The 16837-nt window shown below is 31.9% G+C and overlaps 1 long non-coding RNA gene across 1 annotated transcript; it reads left to right on the forward strand.

Annotated features, from left to right (window-relative positions):
- Window positions 1-6479: 6479 nt before the first annotated feature.
- Window positions 6480-8895, forward strand: LOC122593885. Its single transcript, XR_006322890.1, has 5 exons — window positions 6480-6931; window positions 7518-7600; window positions 7687-7771; window positions 7874-8130; window positions 8698-8895. It is a non-coding gene; the product is annotated as an uncharacterized LOC122593885 (long non-coding RNA).
- The last annotated feature ends 7942 nt before the right edge of the window (window positions 8896-16837 follow it).

Genomic DNA, 16837 nt, shown 5'->3' on the forward strand with positions numbered 1-16837 from the left:
GTGGTATCCAAAGGATACCGGCTTTCAATTAGTTGCATACTCGGATGCTGACTATGCAGGTTGTAAGTTGGATAGAAAGAGCACTTCGGGAAGTGTATAGTTTTTAGGGGATAGGTTGGTAAGTTGGTCTTCAAAGAAGCAGAACTATGTATCCACATGTACTGCAGAAGCTGAATATGTTGTTGTAGCTAGCTGTTGTTCACAAGTTCTATGGATGAAGACACAATTAACTGATTATGGATTTCAGTTTGAAAGAATTCCCATCTACTGTGACTCCAAGAGTGCCATTGCTATATCCTGCTATCCAGTGCAGCATACTAAAACTAAGCACATAGATGTTCGGTACCATTTTATTAAAGATCATGTTGAGAAAGGTAACATCGAACTCTATTTTGTCCCCACTGACTACCAGTTGGTAGACCTTTTCACTAAACCACTGGATGAACAAAGGTTCAATTTTTCTAAAAACCAAACTTGGAATGCTTGATTTACAAACTTAATTGCATTCATGCTATGTATTTTATGTTCATTTTCTGTTTCAAACATTGATGTGTTTTACTTGTTATTACATTTAATGTTTGAGGGGAAGAAAAAGGGTAGAATGCATGATTTTAGGGGGAGTTTGTAAATTAATTTTTCTCTTGTATGCTTAATTCGAGGGGAGTATGCAAATGCATGTAAATTTTTGTGTTTTTGTTATTAATAATTGTCATTTTGTGTTTATAGTATTCTGCTTTTTGTGTGTTTGTTCTAAAATTGAAAAACCAAATACAAAATTAGAAAAGATAAAAAGACAACAAGATTTTCACTACAAGAAAACTGACTTTCAGCGACGACAAATTTCGTCGGAAATTAGTAGGAAAACGGTGTTACCGAGACATTTCCGACGAAAATTTGTTGTCGGGAAAACCCTCCTCGGAAACAATTACTGACGAAAGTTTCCGACGAATATTTTATTTTCCGACAAATTTGGTTGTCGGAATATCCATACTAACTATATCTAAAATAATTAATAAAAAGTCCAAAAGTTGTCTTTTTACGATGTATTTCCGACGAAATTATTGTTGGTAATTCATCGGAAATTTACTTTGATGTTTCCGACGAATTTCACCACCAGAAATATGTAATATTCCAAAAGATGATTTAGCTACAGATTTCCGATAGATCTTTAGTTACGAATTTCCGACAACTCATTTAGCTACAGATTTCCGACAAATCATTCAGATCATCATTTTCCGACAAATCTCCGACGGCAGCGGGTGTGCAGATTTAATGACAAAATACGACCGATTAATTTTTTCTCTAATCCATTATTAGAATAACTTTTGAAAGTAATAACATAATATTAAAATAAAATAGTATTTTTTTATTAGATTAAAGTTAACATTAAGATCAATACAAATATTTATCAAGATTAAAAGAAATATTTTTGATAAAATATATACAATGTAAATCTGAATCTATATACCTAATACAAACACTAACTTATATTTTTTTTTTCCATTTCCATCCATTCATATCTATCATTCTTTCAGATCTGAAAGATGAAATAACGTGAAACCAAATAATTATTATAAACCCAAATCAAATACAACAAAATACAAATAGAAAAAGAAAATACGGCGCCTGAGTTACATAACCGTAAACCACATCCATGGCCATCACCATCTTCCTTCTGCGATCTAATCAACAGGTAGCAGGCTTGGTGTCGTCGTCTTCCTTCAACGAGCTAAAAAGGGTATCGTAAACTCTTCAAACTTGGTTGAATTAAAATAATCAAAAGATGTTGTAGATGTTCAAGAACTAAAAGAGGGTGGATGTTGTTTTATTCAAATAAAAGTGATGTATGTAGTAAAAGTTTCTGGGTTCTAGTTTACAAAAGGAAAAAAAGAAGTTGTGGGTTAACTTTGAAAAAGAGGGTAGATGTTGCACATGTTATTATTAACTTTGGGAAAGGAAAGTGGAAAATGATGGTGTGTTTGTTTAGGGTGAATGATAGCCGTTAGATCGTATTTTGGAGGTTGTGTTTGACCACATGATCTTTATCCATGTGAGAGTGATGTGGGATTTTGATTGGTTGTATCATATCTCTAAACAAAACTAATGTCTTACAAGTTACGAGTTTTACAAGAAGTCGTTATTTTATAGGCTTTTATAACAATTCTTAAATTCTTATTCTAATCTTGAAATAAAATATTTAAAATAATCCGTAAAATACAAATTGTTAGTTCATAAGTCTCTAGAATGTTAGCTTTTAATATTAGATACAAGATTAAAATACAAATTATTAAATGTATTTAACTTAGTCGTATAGGAGTTACTAGATTTTAGACCCATGTCCAATACTGGACACGAGGTTTACGATATTATCAATATTAGATGTTCATACATTTAATTCATAAAAGCCTATAATTTTGAACGTATACAGTTTTAAGTGTTATACTTTACAAGTTGTAGTACAATAATCAGATGTTCGTCACTGTCATTATTAATTGAGACATATTGATGGAATTGTTTGTCGTAATCATTCCACAAGGCACATGCTACAATAATTTTCTTTATTATAAAATTTTTGAAACCAGTTGTACTTATAACTTGATATTATTATTAAAGATAATTAGGAATTAAAAAATTAAATTAAGTATTGAGGGCTAAAAAATTAAATATAAATTAAGTATTGAGGGCTAAAAAATGTTGTAAATTAAGTATTGTAAAATTTTTTCTCTATTACAAAATTTTTGAAACCAGTTGTACTTATTAAAGATATTATTTATAAAATAAGTATTGTAAAAAATTATATATAAATACCTTTTGTAACTTTTTTTAAAAATTTTCTTCAAGTTGACGCTAAAAGTAAATATAAATTAAGTATTGAGGACTAAAAAATGTAAATTATTGATGGAAAACAAAAAAGTGTAAATTAATGAGATTTTTTATAAAAATTAATATAAATACTAATATAATAATATATTTGGATAATGATTATTAGAGTTTTTAATTTATAACTAATCTAAATGATGACATAAGCGAGAGTCAATTTTTATGAAATTGAACGATTTGATTGATTAATAAGTCATTAGTTCAACTGTCTTATAATACATATTAAGATTTCAGTATTTAACTATATCAAAGCAAAAGATATTATTTTGTTGAATAAAAAATATAATTGATAACCCAAAAATAGGTTTCATTGGGTAACATTAATTCACTCCCATTCTTGTAGATATAAATATTTTTTTTATAAATTTTGGAAAGAATATGTATTTAAATTTAAACTAGATGAATACCCGCACGATGCGGCGGAGGAAATTCATAGCGTGCAGGTTATGGGAGGTTAATGGTGAGGTTATGGGAAAAAGCGATAAACTGAGCGTGTGTGTGTTTTTTATTTTGCAGGGGAAAAGGAAAAACATTGGGGGGCAAGTATGTCATCAATCAATATCAGAAGAAAGATAAAGAAAAAAATCCATGGGTAAAATTGGTATTTTAAATACGGAATTATTTAATGCTTGATGGGGATTTGCTTTATAAAGTATTAAAGATATATTTTATAAATTTTGTGAGAAATTTATAGGAAATAAAGTTTGTTTCCGAGGAATAGTCAACCTATATTTATATATATAGTGAAAATATGTGAAGTAACTTGTGTTCTATATAATTTTGTATTTTCGTCGGAAATTTGAAGGAAAATTTAAAAATTTCCGATGAATTTTTAAGAACATTTATTTCTTTTTGGATAAGACGTCGGAAATTTGTTGGAAAGTTTGTTTTTCAACGAACATATTTGAAAAGTACTAGATTTGAGCTATTTTAAAAACTTTTATGCATATTAATAGACACACACATACATAAATCATTAATATAATACTAAAATATGCATAGACACCACAATCATGTAAGTATAGTTACAAATACATATATTAGTTTAGATACATATACATTGATGTAATAAACTATTAGTATAACAACACATACACCTATAACACACATTGACACATTAATGATCACATATATCTTTTCGTATATAAAATTTATATATATATATTATATATACACATTAAATCAACACAAATTGCTGCAAAAACACATACTCATCAACATATATACCTAAATGCACTTAAATTTACATTCACAAATCGAAGTACGTTTATAATAACATTAATACATACACAATGATGAATGTGTATTTTCTTATATTTATAAATGTTTAGTGTATATTAATATATTTGTGAAAAAAAATGAAAAATACCTTGAATTTTATATAAATTTTATACTTTCGTCGGAAATTAGAAGGAAATTGGGGAAATTACCGACGAATTGCTAAGAAAATTTTTTGTTTTGACAAAGATAGTTTTTCCTCGTAATCTAGTTGGAAACAAGTATATCTTAATATGAATTTCCAACAATACATAAAAAAAAAACTAGTAGATTTTAGTTATTTAAAAACAAAAGTGTTTCGTTGGATTTTCGTTATAAATTTACTTCGGATTCGACGTATTTCCGACAAACTGTTTTCATTTTTTAGTTTTTATTTTATTTTTGTTATTTACATTTTTTTGTCGCAAATTTCTTAGAAATATCAAAATTTGCGTTCATTTTCCGACAAAAAAATTATTTTATAATTAATTAATTTTTAAACCAAATCTTTCTAAGGATTTTCCGACGAAATATATATCTGACATTAAATTCTCGGTTTATTGTCGGTAATATTTGTATTTTAGTGTTTGATTTCCGACAAAAAAGTTTTTGACATAATATCGTCGGAAATGTGACAGAAAAATACCTGATTGCTATTCAAACTATTTTCATGAAAAAATCATCGGTAAATTGTCGGAAATTTTCCGACCAAAAAATTTGGTCGGAAAATTCGTCGGTGATACCCATTTTTCTAGTAGTGTTTTTTTTGTTTTCATTTTATTTTATATTTTTTTTTTTATAAATTCTGCCTTAATTATTTTTTTTTAAAAAGTCAAATAGTTGTAAAACTAAAGAAACAGAACAATAAAGAAGACAAGAGAAATAGAGACAATGTAGAATTTCATTCATTATAATCACCAATACAATGTTTATATAGATACATATAAGAGTCTTCTCCAAGAAACGAATCTCGCAATACAATACAAATATCTAGTTACCATATATGGACATCCATATAATATTTATTCATAATACTCCCCCTTGGATGTCCATCTATTAAAGATATTATGCCTCGTTAAAACCTTATTACAGAAAACCCAATGGGACAAAAATCTAGTGAAGGGAAAAGAGTACATAATTCTTTCGATACGCTTGGGGATGTTGCCTCATTAAAAACCTTGACAGGAAAACCCAGTGGGACAAAGCCTTGCTCAAGGGAAAAAGAGTGCAACGCGTATCTTCTCCCCCTCATGATCACATCACTTAAAATACTTATCATTCCTAAACATATTCGATGTTTGGCATATTATGTGTCTGAATAAAATAAATCTTGTTGCTTTAATTTCAGTGCTTCAGTGACACTTTCTACTCAACATTGTGATCATTATCTTGAAAGTCAAAAGGGGCATTACAGTATCATTTGACCTCATAAGCATGAACGTCATTTATTACTAAGATTCATAAACAAGACAAACCCTTGTCTTTAATTTCACATTCAACTATTCAATCATCATTGGACACTCTCTCAGAGTCCATTAATATTCAAATCAAAATGTATGAAACTTACATCATATTCAAATCCGGATATCTTTATAAATTTCAACCATGATAATTTCAATGACAAACAATATTCTCGATAATCTTTCACACGTGTTTCAATCATTTTAAAATCATGAGATATGCTTCATGCATTCTATATCCTTCATGAAATCTCAATATTAAACGAGCTCTTTCCATATCCTTTAGACGCGAATCATAATTTTCTCACATTGCCAGACTTTTAATTTATCCATAGTTGCTTCCACCATATATATATCTACACCTTCAAGTGTTTAGACTTCATGTCCCAAACTAATAGCGTCTTTTCATCTTTGGCCAATCATTCATATCATATCATATCAATTTTCCGTACATGCATCCTTTCAAGATCCTCACATTATTCATACACTTAGCGCTATCATATTCAATCAATATTATCTATTTTTCGATTCCACAATTCTCTAGACATGTCACAACTCATTGAGATCTCATTATTTTCAGGTACCCGGGATTTCTCAAAAAAACCTTCATGTCTAGTCTTTCATCATTAAACTTTTGGGGTCTTTCTACCTCGAAATTTGACCATCTTAATTTTATGCTCTTTTTTGTTCGAGGCTTTTTTTTTTTTTTATTTGGAATCGACTTTTCTATCACTCATCACTACTAGAAAAATAGCCTTTAATAACACTAAAATTATGACACACGCATCTAAGATGACAAGCAAAAATGTATATCATAGAAAAACACGTAATTATTAATGTCATAAAAACTAAAAACTGTAGTGTAACACGGACTACACTTTATTTGCGTGTCATCATTAAATGTCGTGTTATTATTTTGTTTCAACTATTCAAAAAAGCTTCCGCTTGACATAACCCCCCAAAAAAAACCCAAGTATTGATAACCAAAAAACCCCCCGAAAAACCCATTTAATCGATCGATCGATTACCACCAAGTAACAACATCGAAGCCCCAAAAATCTGCTCCAAAATCGATCGTTTGAAGGTTCAAGTTCTGCTCCCCAAAATCTACACAAATTCCGCTCCTCAAAAAAACCCTAAATCTACACAAATTCCGCTCCCTAAATCGATTGAATGTTCAAATTCTGCTCCAATCGATAATGATGATTGGAAGGGTTTCTTCGAGATCTGAAAAACCCATGCAATTTAGTTTGATTTAAAATTTTGTTCTTGAAACCATTGACCAAATTTCTATCTCAGGATGGTATTTTTCTGCCTCGTGTTGAAGATGAAGGGTAATTTTAATTTTATTTGTATATATATGTGTATATATATTGATTATAGTTTATAATTTTATTGTATATACTGTATCTATATATCTCGAGATCTATATATGTATTTGTGTCTATATATATCTATATCTGTGTCTATATATCTGTATATCTATATATGTATCTGTGTAATTCAATTTATACTTGTTTTATTTTATATTTGTTGAAAAGGTTTTGTCACCACTACCTACTGTTTTAATTTTTGTATTTAAGTTTCTTTTTAGTAATGCAAAGATCTGATTTTATGTTCGAACGAGATCGGAGATCATGTTGTAATATGATATTATATGTATACAACATGAAGTATCGTTTTATTCTTTTATAGCTTTTGTGATTATGTGTATCCATCTGAAGAGTAGCACCTGATGCACTTTTCGTTATGAGTTGTTTATCGTGTACAAATATATAGTTCTGTTTGACGTGTTATATAATTGGAGTAGGGTTTGAGGAACTTTTACATTTACAACTGATGATTGTTTGTTGCAAGAGATTTGTAAGTATTAAGCATTGCAGCTCTAGTTTGGATATTGACCGTTATTATGTTTGGCAGTGTAATGATGATAAACATGTATTAGAGTAGCACAGTTGAGAAGCTGTATGTATATCTATGGATTGATCGTCATCATGTCAAAGGTAAAAGTGTGTGCTATATTTCTATTTCCCTCTGATCTCCATTCTTTTGGTATATTAACGTCACTTGAATTTTTTATTTTCTCTAGGCTCGAGAAATGGAAAGGAGAAAAGAGGGTAAACCAGGTGAAGCAAGAGCTGCGCTGCGCTAAGGCGTTCTATGAAGGACAACGGGTAAAAACAACGGCCTTTTGTTTGTTTTTTTTTTTGATTCCGTGCCTGCTTTTCAGTTATTCAGTTACTTATATTCGTCCTGGTAATATTATTTGATTTCAGGATTTTTCGAAGCACCCTGAAGCGGCTTAGGATTATGAGAAATTCTGAACCTATCAAACTTGGTAGTCATAAACGTACTGTTGCAGCATCAACATGTCTAGATAAGAACACGAGACAAAGAAGGAATGACATTTGATATTATGTGTACTCACTCTACCTTCTGATTGGATGAAAACTCAACTAAGTTCTTTCTAACGGGTCATTGATCCTCTGTTTCGGGCTCTCTTTTGAAATCAAGTCTGTTACAAACTCAAGAGGTATGTTGATTTCTTTGACTTGTAATTATGCTGTATATTTAATAAATGAGCAATGCTACATCTACAAACAAAATTTTACAAACAAAAACTACAAACACACACACGTGCAATAACCACCAATGAAACTATATTTATTTACTTTTTCTTAAATCACTTTTTTTTTCTATTGGTCCACATGTGTTTGTAAATATGGTTAGTAAACTTTTGTTTGTAACTATATCATTTCTCTTAATAAATAAATATTTCATGTAGTCTTGGTGTAAATCTTTCGAAAATTCTCACACCTGGAACCAAGGTTCGGGTATACAAGAAAACCATTAATGTGCAGCTTAAGTGGCAAATTGGGTGGGTCGGGCAGTTCAGTTACATATCAAACGAGTACAGTTTTGGTAATAACAATATGCGTATTTTATACATAGCATGTGTTCGTGTCTGCCTGCATAACTATAAAATTTGATAATCGTAGATAGATATATAGTTATTACGGTTATTAGCTTATTATTATAGACGTATGTTATAGCAGAACATACATTTGTCTCCTTTTAATGTATTGTACGTATTTGTCAGGGGAAGGTAAAAAAGAATACACGGATGATGATTTGGATGAAGTTCGTGAAGAATGGGGAAGTTATGTGGCAAACTTCATTTACCGGTCTTGAACTTTTAACGGTTGTAAACTTTTATGGTTAATATTAGAATTTTAAATTACTTGTAGTGTATGAAACGCATAGTTTTGATATATATATGAAATGTTCTCTTTTGCTATTTGTGTATTTGTTTTTATTATGAGATTAACTGTTATTTAATGAGTGAATATTAATAATTTTATAAAAAATATTTTTTAAATAAATATTTCAACCATGACACGCAAACGCCGTGTCATAAAAGAGTGTCATAAAAGCATGTCGTAAAAGTGTCACAAAAGCATGTCATAAAATTATGACGCGCCCGCAAGGCGTGTCATAAAGATTTATGACGGGGCGATTTATGACACCAAAAAGCGTGTCATCTGACCCCTTTTATGACACGCATTCGGTGTCATTAAAGGTGTTTTTTCTAGTAGTGCATTATCAATCGGAGCATAAGCAGCTTTTTGGTCAGTTTAAATTGCTGGCAATTACTTAATATTTTGAATGAATTATCCCACAAACTATAAGTTTATATTCATTGATGTGAGGATCTTTGATAATTCATTCTTACATCTTTAGCTGCTTTCCATTTTCCCTAATGTGGGGAACATCTCCCCCTAATGTTGGGAAAACTAAACTATGTCAATGAAAAACTTAAGTCATAAACAAATATTCCAATTATGGCTTTATTGAATACGTACACCTCTTTCATGTTTCAACTCATACCCAAAACAGCCATACTAATGTCTAGTTTAATCAGACAGTTTCGAACTGAATCAAAGCATAAGCCTACACACTTCCAAGGCACGTCTATTTTCCCAACATTATTTCCAACATTCTTTAAAATCTCATTTTTGTGCATCATGGTGGAACAACTTAATTATATATTGCACATTCAAAACTCTTATATGAGAGATACGTGGTTTCTGACCATAAACCAATTTCAATGGGGAGAAAACACGATAAATTCTTGGCATGATGCGAATTCAAATTATTGCATGTTAAATAATAACATGGCCCCAATCTATATTCATTCATTTGCTCTTAATAATCATTATTGCCAACAATATGGAACATGCTCCCAATCTTACAAGATGAGCAATTAATTACGCAAACTTCATGTTGCGATTTTGATTACTCATTTAGACGATGCATCGATTTCAAAACACTAAATGATTAATATGGACGATGTATAGGCCTACTTACATCTCCTTTGCATATGTTCCATTAAAAGGTTTTAATCCTTATCTTTCTTGGCATATACATTCTTATGGAGCAATGACCTCAATTTAAATAAACACTTTGAAAAACTTCTTCACTTTTCAATATATTTCGCATCATAATTGACCCGGGATGGTCCATCCGGTCATGCCAATTAATCAAACAATCAAAGTCTATCAACTTCCGTTTTAGACTATAAGCCAGATGTATTATCATCACATCTCAAGACAGTTATTTCTTATAATAAATCTACATATCATTCATATAGCCTTTAAATAAAATAGTACAATTAAATAGAGCATATAATATCCACATTGAGATATAACATATCATGCAATCGATATAACATATCATGCAATCGCATATATTTTACCATTATATAAAGTATCACCATCTTGAAAAATTGGACATCATGAACAAATACATATGTGTTACTTTACAATATTACAGTTTTGTCATAATAATTCACCTATCATTAACCAACTTATCATATACTCAGTGTCATCATTTTCCTTTCACTCCTTTGTACTATATCCTATATATTGTCACTTACAATATTTCATCTATGTACCATGACTTCTAGTCACATTTATTTCATAAAACTTACATTTATAATTATATTGGTCTACAACCAATTTGATGAAATTTTATAATATAAAATATACATAAATAAGCCTAGATTATTCTATCGTGTTTGATTACTAAAATAGATATATGCTAAACAATATATATGTTGGCACAAAGCTTCTTGTTAGTACGAGCATTCAGATCGATAAACAACTTCACTATCATCAAATATCAAATACATAAATATATATATAGAGCCATAGTCATTCAACAAGTCAGATATAAACTATAACATATGCTCCGTCTTTATCTAATGTAACTAATATCATCAGAAAATCTATTAGATATTTTCAAGCCATGTTTAATTCAAGAGCAATAAAAAGTGCATATTGCAGAGTACTAAATAGTAGTTGGCAAACAAAGACCCGATAAAATAATTAGTATATATTTATCCATGGTTTTATCTCCTATTAGCAAACAGCTGTTGTTTAATTCAAGAAACTTTGTTAAACAAGCAGTCCTATTACTCAAGAACATGTTAAACAATTAAATCTCTAAGTACCTTAATATAATAACTAAACTGAAACAAAGCTACCGATCAAATAAAACATATAAAACTACGGATACTAAAAGTAGTCAAAGCTTCGTACCTTAATCTTTATAAGATTTACTCAACCCAGTGTTGGATCTATGGCTCCGTGGACGAAACAATGCTAGCAGCATAGTATAAGCGAAACGAACTACTCAAAACGAGCTAGAAATCAACACCTACGACCACGGTGAACTTTAATCGATCACACATAAACTTGACTTTGTATTTTGAAAACTCAATCTCAGCTCGAAAATAAAAGGTCTTGGAAAAATATATCAAAATTGTATAACCGACTAAAGAAAAATCGTATAGTAAATTATCGTAGGGGTTTTACGTTGATCAACAATGAAGTAATATTGACAGACAAAATAAATTCTTATACATTAGTTATATTCGGTAACATATAAGATGTGAAAAACTTTTGAAAAACTTATGTACAGATTGTGGTTCCTCAAAAGAAAATTGTCGTCCGATGTTCAAAAACAAAGATAACATGATAAATTGATTGAAAACATCCATTAGAAAAAATTAAATAATAGCTAATAAACATTGATATTTATGATGATAATGAAAACCATGATCAAAACTCAACAAGAGTTTCGAAATATATTTTTTTTTTTTTTGACTATCTCAAGGTTTATCGGACAAAAGTTCATGCTTTATATGATTAATATTACAAATACCGAAAGTGTAGTTCAGATCAAAAAAACAATTTGACGGCCAAAAAAAATTTATTTAGGTTTTAGTAAGGGTTTAGATCGTGCTGATAACGTGTTGTAAAATTAAAGAAACAGAACAATAATACAATACAAATATCTAGTTAGCATATATGAACATCCATATAATATTTATTCATAATACAAATTTTTTTGTTTTGTTTGTTGTTAAATACCCCAAAAATATCTTAAGCCCAAGTGTTTTGCTAAGCCCAACAGATTTCAAATCAAAGCCCACCAAATAGATATATCCGGGTTGTCACGCGGGTCTAACCCAGACCCATGACCCGAATTTGAGACTTAAAAGGAAAAAGGGTTTGGGCGGGGATCATTTATTAGTATTCAAATTCAAACCAAATTTTTTTCTTTTTCTCTCAAAAACCGATCATTTTTTCGTTTATCTCTTTAATCTGGTGAGAAAGTTGGGTTATAATCAAAGAAAGGTTGGGTTAGTATTCATACTTGGGGTGTGCTCCATACCATTTTATCAATCTATTCTTCGATTTAAAGGTAAAACTTTCATATTCGATTATGTATTCCAAGTGTTTGATGAAATATGTGAATGAATTGATCATGATCTGTATGATATATGTGTTGATTTGGTTTGTGATTTGATGTGTTTAGATGCATGATTAGGGTCTGTACTTGATAGTTATCTGGTTTTAATACCTTTATTTGCATCGATTTGAATTTCTAGGTTTGGTCTTCATTGGGCTGGGTAAGTTTTCTAAGTATTTGAAGATCCTGTTTTTGATGCCGAGGTTTCTACTCGGCAAACAATACAAATGTCATTGATAATCTTCAAATCTTCATATCTTTTGAGTTACTTGTAAATATCCATCTTTTAATAAAAGATGCCGAGGTGTTTACTCGGCAAACAATTGTTTTTCACAAAAACTCATTCAAGTGTTATCAACTATATGCAGAGCTTTGAACTCTATACTTCTGTATTCATGAAAATCATTGTTTTTGTTGAAAATTTTGTCTGAGTCTTAATCATTATTGTTTACAGAGCTCTTTGCTCGGTAAATAAAACATGTTGGGAGAATTTTGTCTAAAGTCATCTTCCACTATCTGCAAAGCTTTGAGCTCGGCAAATAGTACAAGATGATAAATTTTTTCTTTCAAAAAGGCTTTCTTTGTCAACCTGCAAAGCATTTAACTTGGCAAACCATACTCTTTGATGGAAAATCATTTCTAAAGGCAGTCTTTAACCATTTGCAGAGCGTTGAGCTCGGACAAATCATTCATTTTGTTGAAAATTTTTTCTAAGCCTTGGTTGTCAAATTGTACCATTTGCAGAGCATTTTGCTCAGCAAATTTCCTATATGTCAAAAGGATCACTCAATTATTGAAATAATCTTTTATCAATCGGCAACATTCTTGTTGTTTAATCAAAGGATTTTTCATATATTCAAAATGAAGTCTAATCAATTTGTTCTATACGCCGAGGTATTGGCTCGGCATATAATAGACTTCATTTACATTCACACTGGAATGCATTTCTTCTGTCTGCCGAAGTTTTTGCTCGGAAAATCTTACAAGTTGCCCAAAATCTGTTCTAAAACCATTTTCCATACTTGTAATGTTACTGGGCAAAAAAATTTTTATGCTATTTACCGAGCAGTAAGCTCGACAAATACATAAATTTGTAAATTTTTCTTTCTTGTGGTAAGATTCTTGTATTTGTCAACTTTATTATGTCTTGATAAATGTGAATGTGTTCTAATTGTGTGTCAACTTATAGTTTTCATAGGTGTTAGGGTAAGAAGCAAGGTATCGAACGCCTTTGTGCACTACCTTTGTTATCTTATCTTTCAATACTTATGTAATTCTATAAATTATCATATTTCTTATATATATATTAGGGTGAGAAGCAAGATATTGAACGCCTTTGTGTACTACTTTTGTTGTCTCATACTTAATATATGTACGAAATATTGTTTTTGTGAAAATAATGTGTCTAAAATGTTCTAATGTGTTTATTTTTTGTGTGTGGTGTCTAAAGTTTTGTTTTCTGGTCAAATGTTTGTCAATTTGTTTTTCTTTCAGACTTTTATTAAATTTATAAAAAGATGACAATGTTCGAAGAAGGTTCATTAATGAAGATGCAAGCTAATCAAGCTTTACATATACCATTTGCATCCCCCGATCATAACTGAGATTCTTAATCACCATCCATTGAACATAGCTCTCACTAATGGTGTTGTAGTTCCAGAGAAGTATGTCTTTGATTTGTGGGAATCTATTGAATATACAAAAGCTGATAAGAGAAAGAAATCTGAAGACTACTTTCAGTACACCTTATAATCAGACGGAAAGTATTATCTGTGCAAGTTTAACTTGGAACAGTTCAGATCTATCTTTGGGTTTCCTGAACGAGAATGAATTTCTGGTGATACTGGTGATTGATGATACTGGCAACACCCTTGTGATACTTTCAGTTGGTTGGGTGACTGCCAGTGGTTCAGAATGAATTTCTGGTGCAGAAGGTGATTCAAAAGTTGTAGTTGGTGTTTGTTCTGGAAGAGGTGTTGGTGTATTTTCTGGGGGTGGAGGAGGCATATCAGATAGAATTGACTGGGAGACAGAGTGGATGGTGCGATCAATTTCTTCTTCTCCCAGAAAACTCATATTAACATCAAAGTCATTATCGTCAGACAGTGGAGAATCAACCATATCCTAATCTGGGCCGGTTCCACCTGCCTGGTCCTCTACTTGTACATTCTCCACCCTAACATTCAAATCAATCTGAGCCACCTGCTCCAGATTATCTCCTTTAATCTGCCTAACTTGTTCCCCCTCAACCTCTTCAACTATTAGGGACCCATCAGTAGCCATGATGTCCCCACTTTCAGCAGTTGCTACTGGTATGACAAGAGGTGATCCAAACCCTCTTTCTTCCTCACCACTTCCTTCTACTGGTACCGGGGAAGTGGTTGCTGGGGCAGTTTCCTGACCAATTTCTCTAGAATCTTGATGAGATGATTCTGGAAGGGATGATACCAGAACTCCGTCTCTCCTAAGACGACGAGTTCTATTCCTTGGCCTTGTGGGATTAGGTGGAATTTCAACAATATCCACAGCAGGCGGCTGAAGATCTGGGGCGATCTGGGAAATAGGTTGCACCCTTTCAGTAGTAACAACATCAGCAATTTCCTCATTGTTATGAGGCTCACCAGCAACCTCCTCATCAGGTGATGATGCAATTACATCTTCTTGAATTCTCAATTGATAAAGCATCACCGATGGAATGTCGACCTCAGTAGGAAATGAGGTCAACTTGTTGAGGTCCCTCAGATATTCACATATTGAAAAATGAGTTGTATTTACAGAGTACTCATTCTTCGAGGCCCTTCTGAATATGATGGACAGAAATCGAATAAATGGAATGAAGGCTTTCCTGTTCTTGACCCTCAATCTGTCCACCAGATCATTAAAGAAAATCTGGGCAAAGTCCACCCTGTACCCATGCCACAAGCAGTAGGCAATCTGGAGCTGTGTCTGGTTTATCTGATCTAAACCTCCAGAACTGCCACTCAAACACTCAACTAGGTGAGTAAAGAAATATCTCCATGAATCTGTCAGCCTGCTCATATATATAGTGCCCTTCCTGAGCAGCTGACCATTCTCATCCACTAATTCTGTGTGCCCCATCAACTTGCACACTTCCATGGTATTGATGCCAGAGGGAATCTCAACAGGCATTTCATTCTCATCAGAGTAATTCATCCTCAGGGCATCTTTGAGGGAATCAACAGTAATTGTGAAGTGTTTGGTGCCTTGTTTTAATGTGTAGTGGATGGATTCATCACTTTCCACGTACACTGCAGTATACCAGAATTCACAAAGATAGTCGTGATACATTTTGCCCCGATTTAGGGTTAGAGCACAATAGAGTGGACTGTTCAGGAAGAAGGTGTTCAACCTTCCAATGATTGAAGTTGGAGAGTGATTTGTTGAGAGTTTAGCGGTCCAGTTATTCATGTTTATGCGGATGGCATCGGCAGAGAGAGATATATGATTTGCCTTTTTGACATTTTCAGCAGGAGTATAATTGTAAGGTGCCCTATTGTTGCATGGATCGTAATAAGACGCGATTCGTTATGTCAAGAGTGCGGAATCCTCTTGAGATAACTAGATTGCTATTGCCTTTTGTTGATTAATAAGTAATTAACCAACCCAAGGAGATGCACAAGGCTTGTGGTTCGTGTAGGAGATCACACGAAGGAACAAATAACCTTGACTCGTGAATTCATGAATAATTCGAAAATCATTAACAAGGATTAACCTAATTCCGTAGATTAGGTCTTGTATTTATACTAGTTAAGTATTGGATCGTGTGGGCTTAGGCCTTAATCGCAGATTAGGCCCGAAACAATAAGTCAATCGACTTACCTCGTGTTGACGTCAGCACGAGGTTCGACCTTTGACTCTTTGTTTTGCTTCGTTTAGCTCGTACATAACATCCAATCATCGTTCAAGTGTTCCACGACACTTATAAACCTTGATTCTATGTTCTTGTACCTGCAAAACAATATATAACACACAAACACAATATAAAACATAAACAGATATAATATTGAAGTTCAAACGTAATCATTAAATATCAAGGTGTATCCAAAAGTCCACAGCTGAGCAAGGTGTATCCAAAAGTCTTCTTTGATCACCTCTTGACAAATTGACAACCTGCATCGGATCATACATGCGTAGCAACATCTGTTTTTGTGAATCATCAACAAACATCTGTGCTTCGCCTGACTTGATATCTATCTGCCAAAATGTCATCTCTGTCGGCATATCTTGATCCCATCTGATAGTAGGAACCTTCTTAAAACATTTAATCCTTCGTTGTTTAAAACGAAATGTGCCGTCTGGATTCTTAATCTTCCTCAAGGATGTTGGCTTTATCAACCTTTCTTCTGGCTTCAGACCTCTAGCACTGAAATACTTAATTCTTTCATCTCTGAATCTATTCCATT

The sequence above is a fragment of the Erigeron canadensis genome, chromosome 3 (assembly GCF_010389155.1).
Source record: "Erigeron canadensis isolate Cc75 chromosome 3, C_canadensis_v1, whole genome shotgun sequence".
Taxonomy (NCBI): domain Eukaryota; kingdom Viridiplantae; phylum Streptophyta; class Magnoliopsida; order Asterales; family Asteraceae; genus Erigeron; species Erigeron canadensis.